Below are 9714 nucleotides of genomic sequence, written 5' to 3'. Positions count from 1 at the left end.
AGATGGAGGCTTTGAGGGGCAGCAATCCAATTAGATTGCTGAGAATTCAGGTCCTGGTCTTGGAGGGGCTTTTGCAAGGTAAGGACCTTGTTTTCCCTTAGCTTAACCGAGTTTACAGCTTGGCTTTGGGGGGCTGGTGGAGATGATGAGGGTGTCAAGACCACTCCTTGATGCCTTTACGGCTCAAGATTGCTCCTCACTCCTTTCCAAACATCATCTAGTGTAATGTAATATTAAACAAGGAAATAATAAAATCAGTTGTGGAACTGAAAAGGAATCCCATCCCTTGGTTACTTATAATTATGTTGAAAAGGCAGCTAAGGGAAAATACCTGAATGAAGGGAGAATAAACAGGGTAGAGTTCCGCCCTCTCGCCCCAAGTCCTTCTCCCATCACCAAATCAACGTAATTCCCTCTGTTTCTATGAACATCCATATGGGGCAGAGAACTGAGCATTTTTGATTCCTCTAAAATAACAGAATTGGCTTAAGCCACCTACATGGTGACCTGAGAAAGCCCTTAACATTTAAACTGTTTCTCTAGACTCTTACCTGTCCCTCTCTTCTGCCCGATTTGTCAGTTTGTCTCACTCTACTGACTCTCAGAAGAAAGTGCAAGACATAGTTCACCCCACCCTGGGCTGATCTTTGGCTCTTTGTCTTTCTGTATACATTGTAAGATCAGCCTGTCAGTGTAACTGCCAGAATTTTTATTGGGATTGCTGAATCTATACATCACTTTGGGGAGAATTGACATACATATAGTATGCTTCCATTTATACAAAGTTGAAAACTAAGAGAAACTAATCTATAGTGTTTAGATACTGATAAATTTAAAATATAGCAAGGAATTGATTACCACAAAAGCCAGTGGAGTAGTTACTTCTAAGAGGGAAATAAGGAGGGATGATTTCAAAGGGATACAATACATAAGGAGCCTTTGTTTTGCTTCTTGACCTGATTGTAGTTATATGGGTCTCTGCCTTATAATTCCTTAAGATGTGTATTTCTGATTTACCTAATTTTTGTATGTGGATTTCATAATAAAATATTTTAACAGTTCTAATTCTGCCTCTTGTTAGTTGTTGCATTAGTCTTTCAAAGATTTTATTTATTTATTTGAGAGAGAGAGAATGAGAGATAGAGAGCATGAGAGGGAAGAGGGTCAGAGGGAGAAGCAGACTCCCTGCTGAGCAGGAAGCCCGATGCGGGACTCGATCCCGGGACTCCAGGATCATGACCTGAGCCGAAGGCAGTCGCTTAACCAACTGAGCCACCCAGGCGTCCAGTTGTTGCATTAGTCTTGGTTACCTTAGTCTTTCTCTCTCTCTCTCCCTCCCCAACCTGGCCCGTTTTTCCCATTTGTAAAATAGAGTTCATACCTGCCTCACAGATTTGTCTCTTCTTACAACATAGCAAACAGTACACAGTACAGTGCTTACTTAGCACATGCTAGAGAATAAAAGACGCTGATTTCCTTCCCCCTCCACAGCAAGCTCAAATAAAATCAGCCAGAGATGAGAGGACAACCTCTGTGAGGGTTACGTATTCAGGAGTCCCCAGCAGGCAGCCTTGGACTTACACCCTGTCCCGTACTGGACAGTGACGTTATCTCCTGCTCTTTCTGGAAATCATGACATCTGTCAGTTTCATCACCCTAGGTGGAGGGCAAAGTGAAACTCATTCAACAATGCTTATCTCTAAACTAGATCTCTGCCAGAGTCACGCACTGGCAATGCACTTTCTCCCCACTCCTTTCACTCTGTCCTTGGCTCTAGAGAAAGCGGACCTGTAGCCTTTGACCCCCCCCCACCTGCCGTAAGCATTGCCAAATTGTATCAAATCATTCTGAACTGATATCACTTTAAAATAATGCCATTGAGCACACTTCACAGCTTCTAGGGGTTAGGCACCAAAGTTAGTCCCTTAATAATAAAAATTAAAACAATAATATCTAAGATATTTGGAGTGATTGCTATATATGCCAAGCCTTTTGCTCAGCGCTTCAGGTGTGTTATTTTATTTACCCCTCACAAGATAGTATTATCTTTATCCCCCATTTCATAGATCGGTAAACCAGATCTTAGAGAAGTGATGAATTATCCAATGTCTCATAGCTAGTAAATTGTGGAGATCTTTACTGTATATCTAAATTTGTGTATGGACAAGTTTCGGACAGAAATAGTGGAGATACATACGCACTCATGCATACAAACTGGCTCACGTCACATCTTCTATTTCCGCACTGAATGACAGTCACAATAGTGGTATGTTCTCCAGCCTGTGTAATTTTTTTGACTAATGACCACTTATCAGAGCACTAACAAATCACCATGGGGGGCACCCTGCTCAGCCTGGCTCAATGACTATTAATTTCTCGGGGTAAAAATGGGATGAAAGAAGAAGAAGAGCACACATCTTACAACCTTAGTTATCACAAGTGCATTTTATAACCAAATTGTTCCACAACTGAAGGAAATGAAATCACCAATGGCGCACAAAAGTAGTTGATGGTTGAGAGTTAAAGTAATTGTCTGTGGTCACAATAAATACCTGCCCAGAAACCAATCATCCACTGCTGCAAAATTTGGAATTGGAACAAAGAATTGAGTCTCTTGTTTAGCCATGAGTGTTTTTTAAAGATTTTATTTATTTATTTGAGAGAGAGAGCACGCACGCGAGAGAGTGTGAGCGTGAGTTGGGGGGGTAGAGGGAGAGGGACAGAGAATCCCAAGCTGACTCTGCAGAGCCCCCTACTGGGGGCTTGAGCTCCCAACCCTGAGATCCTAATCTGAGCCAAAATCAAGAGTCCGGTGCTTAACTGACTGAGCCACACAGGCCCTCCTGTTTGGCCAGAAATTTAACACATAAACTCGGGAGCTGTGAGGGAGCAACGTGCCCTGTGCCCAGTAGAGCACCTGCTCACCAGAGAAAGAGCAGTGAAACAGTGGTGCAAAGACAAGTAGGCAGATGAGGTTAAGGGGCGTTTGGGTGGCTCAGTCGGCTGAGCGTCGGACTCCTGATTTCAACTCAGGCCATGATCTTAGGGTCAGGAGACTGAGTTTCCTGTGGGGCTCCAAGCTCAGGGTGGAGTCTGCTCGGGATTCTCTCTCCCTCTCCCTCTGCTCCTGCCTCCCCCCACCACCACTTGCACGCTCGCTAAAGCATGCTCTCTGTCTCAAAACAAAAACAGACAAACAAAAAGAGAAAAGAAAAAACAAAAACAGAAAAACAAGATTAAGAGAAAGAGCTCGAGGGCTTGGTAGTGCCTCATAGTTCCTGGAACTCACCGCACACCTGTTCTGGGTTCCTCAAATACCCCTTAATGCTTTTCATTCATATCCATAGTTGTTGGTTGGTTGGCTTTTGTCTCAAAGTAGTTTAAGTGTGGAAGAGGGGTTTAAGAGGAAAAGTCCCCCCTTTTCCTACAATAAAGCTTAGATAATTTTCATTTGTCAATCCTCCGTCAGCAGAGCCTCTGAGCTTCCCCTCAGTGTCTGTCCCTGTTATGGGTCCTCGAGTTCTGCTCATAGCTTCCCTTTCTAGTTCCACCTGGGATCTTCAAAGGTTGCTCATAACATTTCTCACCAGCGCTGTCCTGTCACCCTAATTCCAGATTTACCATATGGTTCCCATTTTATTCCTCGCAATAACAGGATAGGCCCCAGAACCCACCCCTTAAAAACAACCAAAAAATGCATTCCTCTAGATTGCTACAAGTGGCATGACATAGCTATGGGCTATTTTCTCAAAAAGAACTTGAGGGCTGTAGTGTATTATTAGACACGGATGAAGGGAACGGGACAGAATGAAGAAATGTAGACCAGATGCACACTGGAATCACCTGGGGAATTTTCAAAGTCACGATGCATGGTCCCACCCCCAGGGACTCTGATGGAGTTGGTAGGGGGCCCTGGCATCAGGATTTTAAAAATTGCCTGGTCTCCCACGTGATTCTAATGAGCAGCTCTGGCTGAGAACCACTGATGTACAGGAGGAGCATTGGTTTTAGGAAAGGTAAAGGTGATGAGAGTCATGCTGACTAAATTTTTTTTACCCTCCAGAGCGACAACTACGAAGCACCTGCTGTGGGCCAGAAACGGTGCTTTGCCTTTATTATCTCCCTCCCTCACAGTGACCCTGGAGTTTCTCTAACTGAGAAAGCTAAACCTCAGGAGCTGACATCATTCTACTAAGGACAAAGACTCCTGGGTCACAGAATTTCTATTTTCCCTGATACACCATCGAAGTCACCAGGGGCATCCGCTAACAATGCATTCCTGGCCTTCTCCAACAGGGATTAAATTCAACAGGTTTGGACTGGTTCAAGTCTTTCCCCAAAAGCACTCCAGCTTAGTCTGATGCACGCGGTTCACAGACAGCTTTTGAGAAAGAGTTTCCCAATTATACTGCTTCCTCAAGCATGGGCCCCCACTACTGGGGCTCCCAATATAGTAGATGCTCAAGAAAAAATTACCAGATGGGGCGCCCGGGTGGCTCAGTCGTTAAGCATTTGCCTTCGGCTCAGGTCATGATCTCAGGGTCCTGGGATCGAGCCCCGCACCGGGCTCCCTGCTCGGCGGGAAGCCTGCTTCTCCCTCTCCCACTCCCCCTGCTTGTGTTCCCTCTCTCACTGTCTCTCTCTCTCTCTGTCAAATAAATAAATAAAATCTTAAAAAAAAAGAAAAAATTACCAGAGGGAGAGAAGAAGAGAGAGAAAGAGGAAGGAAGGATAAATTTGGGACTATAATGATATAGTAGTATATAGTATAGTACATACTAATACAGTAATGTAGTTGAGTAATCATTATTGTGTAACTGAGTACTAACTGAGGTGACTGTGACAAAATAGTTAAAAATGTTAAGGGAGGGGTGCCTGGGTGGCTCAGTCGTTAAGCGTTTGCCTTCGGCTCAGGTCATGATCCCAGGGTCCTGGGATCGAGCCCCGCATCGGGCTCCCTGCTCCGCGGGAAGCCTGCTTCTCCCTCTCCCACTCCCCCTGCTTGTGTTCCTTCTCTCGCCGTCTCTCTGTCAAATAAATAAATAAATATTTATTTATTTTAATATTTAAATTATATATTTAATTATATATTTAATATTTAAATTATATATTTATAAATTATAATTTATAATTATATTAATTATATATTTTATAATTATATGATAAAATATATAATTATATTATATAATTTATAATTATATTAATTAAATATATAATTATAATTTATAAATTATAAATTAAATATTAAATTAATATTTAAATTATATATTTAATTATATAAATTATATATTTAATATTAAAAAATATTAAGGGATACTTCATGTATCTGTGGGGCTTGTCAGCTTTCTTCCTTGCTGATGTCAAAGAGCTAAAACGAGAAACCCTGAAGATTGGGGGGGATAGCGGCAGAGAGGGTGCAGGGCCAGCGTGGGAAGCAGGTGGGGGGGGCGGGGATACGTTCTCCTGCAGAACCACCAACGTGGCCCCGACAGCCACAGCAGAGGCACCCAGGCCCAGAGACGATGCTCTTGAGCACAGAGGCACTTTCTTGTCCACACACCTACTCTATTGAACTTGAGTTTGACACCGGTGAGTAAAAACATCCATGAACACACACAAAATTGCAGAGGGTCAAGCCTACCATTTCAGCTGGAATTTCAGCTCTGCTTAATAATAAATAGTACCATCCAACAAGAAGGATTCCATACTTAAACCAAAGGTCGTAGGCAAAGTGCAAGAACAAATTAAATTAGGAAACTGCATGACACTTCCTGCACAAGAATGACTCTGCATTCCATACTACTGTCCCCAAAATCTCTGTAGTGAAAAAGCAATAATTACTGAGCCCTAGCGGCACATCATATTTTATGCAACCACATTTGCGGCCAATAAAGGAATCCGGACAGCCCCTTGGAGTCTGTTCCTTGCCAAGGGCAGGACTCTACTGTAATACTGACAAAGGGCCAAGCCACATGCTTTCTGCTCCTCCCTTCTCTGCAGTCCTGCACCTCACCAGAAATTGTCTGTCAAACGCAATAAACACAGCCGAACAGGGACCCAGAGATAAAACTTCAGTGAACATTTGCTTTTTCAACCGAACGTATCTGGACACCACTGGCCTTGGATGGACTTGCAACATGTGTTTGTTGAATGAATGAACAAGTGAAAGGATTCATTAACCTAAAGACAGCCTAGGAATCGATGTAAACAATGTGACATAATGGGAAAAAGACAAATGCTTGGTATTGACTCAGAAATTCTATAGTAGTTGCTCAATAAATGAGTGTGAAATGACTGTGGGAAAAAAGTACGCTTTGAGACACCGACCAGGTAAAGGATATTTATTCAAAATCCCAGGGCCATGTTTCAAAAATGTGCCTAATACTAAGAAACGTCTGGTGTTGTTATTAAAAATACAAATTCCCCAGGCTCCTGCCATGTAGGTTTTAGTTCTGCAGATCTACTGCAGAGTCTGGAAATCTCTATTTGTAAAATTCCTAAATACCCTAGGGCCAAGGTGTTAAGCTAGTTTGCTATTTTTCTTCCATTTAGTAGAGTTTGACTTTCTCATGCATTCAGCAAACATTTATTGAGTTTCTACTGTATACCAAGCACAGAGTTAGGTGCTGGGCGTATGCAGCATGACCAACAAAGACAAGATGCCTGTCCTTATGGGGCTTACCCTATCGTGGGATTTGAAGCACATTGGATGAAACAAGATAAGAACTCAAGAACATCTGAGACCAGCACAGACACACAAAAACGGTCTGGTAGATGAGAAAGGGAGGAAGATAAACAGAAAGAAAACTCTCTAAAAAGGATTGAAATTCAAAGTTTAGGAAGATGCTGGAATTTGTGCAAATGCGCCATCACCAGCACCTGGGGTGGTAAGGCTGAGAAAAGCAGCATTCCAGTGGTTTGCTCGGGGTCACTTCAGTGACAAGAAGTAACAATGTGGCCAGGGCTAACACTCCTGTCTGACATCCAGAACAGGAATGTGTCTCTCCCTGGGGCCTGTGGGATTTGACTTAGCAGAGTTTTCCGACAATAAATGTTGTAATTACTGCACCAGATGAGTGAAGCTTTCGTTGCTTTCTGAAGAGCATTTGCTGCAAAGGTCTCCTCAGGGACCCTGTGGAGACCCTGGGGCCTTGCGTGTCTCCATCTGATCACCGGTAGAGAGTACATGGGTTACAGGGCTGAAGGACCAAGAAGCACCTGTTTTGGAGTTAGGGAGAATGAACTGGAACTCTGGCTTCTCCATGTATTTATTGTGTTAGTCAAGGTCTCTACTAGCCTGTTGTCTTGTCCCTCAAGATCCTTGTGCACATTATATCACAAAATACATAAGAAGTGATTAGCTGAGTTACTGGGCCATTGCTCTTATTATTCTCATAGATGTGCAAAAAGGATAGCAAGGACCTACATCTTTATGGGTATCAGTGTTTATGACTTTTATTTTGACAAGTTCTCTACCTGTGGAAGCTGGGAATTTCCACACTTACCTTCCAGATTTTCTACATAGAAGATACTTATTAAAGCTTTCCTCATCCAAGGGCTCTGAGCGTGATGACCTAGGGGCTTCCACACCATCAAAGGAGGATCCCCAGGAAAGACCTAGCTGAAGACATATTTCTAGAGACTCCACTTTTGCCTCTCATCCCTGCCAAGTGAGAATCGTTTCCAGTGGGCACATGTTGACTGCAGGTGGTAAGGATTCAAGTAGTAACAGTATTGATTTTTAGCTAAGGTGAGAATAGAAAGAGGGTTTAGGGTATCGGTGGATCGTTGAATTTAAACTTTGAGAAAAAGATGGTTTCAGTGGGCGAGGGAAACACTTAAGGAGCTGGGGTCAGGATGAAAGCAATGGGAACTGGGGTGAGGAGAATCCCAAAGGAAGAAAAGGTGATTAAAGAGGGGCCAGACTACCTCAGTTGGGATCTCGGGTATTTTTGAGCATTAACTGGGTATTACCCTGGCATTGAACCCTGCCAGGTCATTGATTCACTGGTTCATTCATTCATTCATTCATTCAAATGGTGTTTATTATGGATCTAATACGTAGCTGCTCATCATAGCAGGTACATAATAAATCCCTGAACAGGATTAACAGGATGGTCCATGCAATGTCTGACCTCGGGCCAATTACTTTACCTCCGTGCCTTAATTTGCTAATCGGAGAAATGAGTGTAATAGTAGTACTCACCTCATAGATACGTGGGAAGGATTGAATTAATACATGTAAAGTGCTAAGAAGAGGACCTGGAAAATGGTAAAGCCTCAATAAATATTAGCTGCTGCTTAGTATTAACAGAAGGCTATTTGGATGTCAAATTAGGAATTGTTATTTTTAGGAGATTATCAATTTTTTCCATCACCCCACTACGCCCCCCCGCCCCTCCCCCGGCCGCCCACACACGTACACACGTACACACACACACACACACTCCGGTCAGTTCAAGATTGTAGGGTTTATAGTACGCTCAGCTTTCCCAGACCTCAAAATTTCAGAGCCTTTTCCCTTTTCTTCTCTTATACATTTCACGTAAGATTCTTCCATTTCACCTCATTCACATTCCTTTCTCTAATTTAGCAACTTTAGAATTCCTGTTTCTGTTCAGTCTTCATTTTATTCTCATACTTGTTGCTCTCTCTAATAAGCACTTACTTCTCGAACACCTATAACTGGAGACAGTTTAAAAGATCCAAATAGAAAGTGCTGGATAAAATTCTCTTTCTTCTACCTTCACTCCCTCCATGTTTTCTAACAAGACTTTTCTATTCTTGAGATCTATGGTATAAGTTAGAAATGACTGGCTCATCTTACGGTGATTAATAGACTTTAATTCATTCTCATGCCCCTAAACTGATGACTCTCACAGGACTCAACACAAGATTTACTTATATTTGAGCTATGTCTACAATTTTCTTCAAATCTCCCTGTCTCCATTTGCCCACTCTAGAGAATGGAAATCTCATCAAATTCCTGCCGACCCCACAAGGGTATTATAAAGGTTAATGAGGCAATTTCCCAGCAGTGCTTTGAGTGCTGAGAGTGTATGACCATTATTATTGCAAGATTATTGAGGCCTTCCAGTGCTTGTAAAGAGCACACATTCCCCTCAGGCTATTAGATAAGAATTCTTACTTTTAATTTTTCAGATTTTAATAAATTCAGGGTTTTTTCATCTTTAGAGTTTTGTTAGGCATTTTCCTGATATTTTGATGAGATGGATTTCTGGACGTCTTATGTAAATTAGAATGTGTATATAGACACAAATTCTTATATGTATTTATACATAAGCATAAATCCTTATATTTCTATATCACATCAGTGATTTTATATGTAATAAAAAAAATCCTTCCAGATGTAAGTTTCTGAAAGAATAAGTATTAAAGCCTCAAAAAGGGAGCATTTAACCCTTACAACATCCTCAATCTGATACTTGAATTCCCTCCAAGTCATTACTGGCAAATGTTCTATCTATGCTTAAATCTCTCCATTGACAACTTGTTTGGTTTTATAAACTTCCTAGCGTGTAGAGCATTCCCCCTTTCACCAGGAAAGGGCTGTTTCCTGTTAACCTTTCTCCCCTGAAGTCCCCAACCCTTCCCTCATTCTCATCCGGCGGACAAGCTGGCTTCCAGCTTTGCTGGGGCAGCTGATGCCCTCGGAAGAGAATGTGCACACTCCCGCATTGCCAGGCCTTCTGC

The sequence above is a fragment of the Zalophus californianus genome, chromosome 2, assembly GCF_009762305.2.
Source record: "Zalophus californianus isolate mZalCal1 chromosome 2, mZalCal1.pri.v2, whole genome shotgun sequence".
In the NCBI taxonomy this organism is placed as follows: Eukaryota; Metazoa; Chordata; class Mammalia; order Carnivora; family Otariidae; genus Zalophus; species Zalophus californianus.
The sequence above is the reverse complement of the archived record's forward strand: the minus strand, read 5'-3'. Positions refer to the sequence as shown.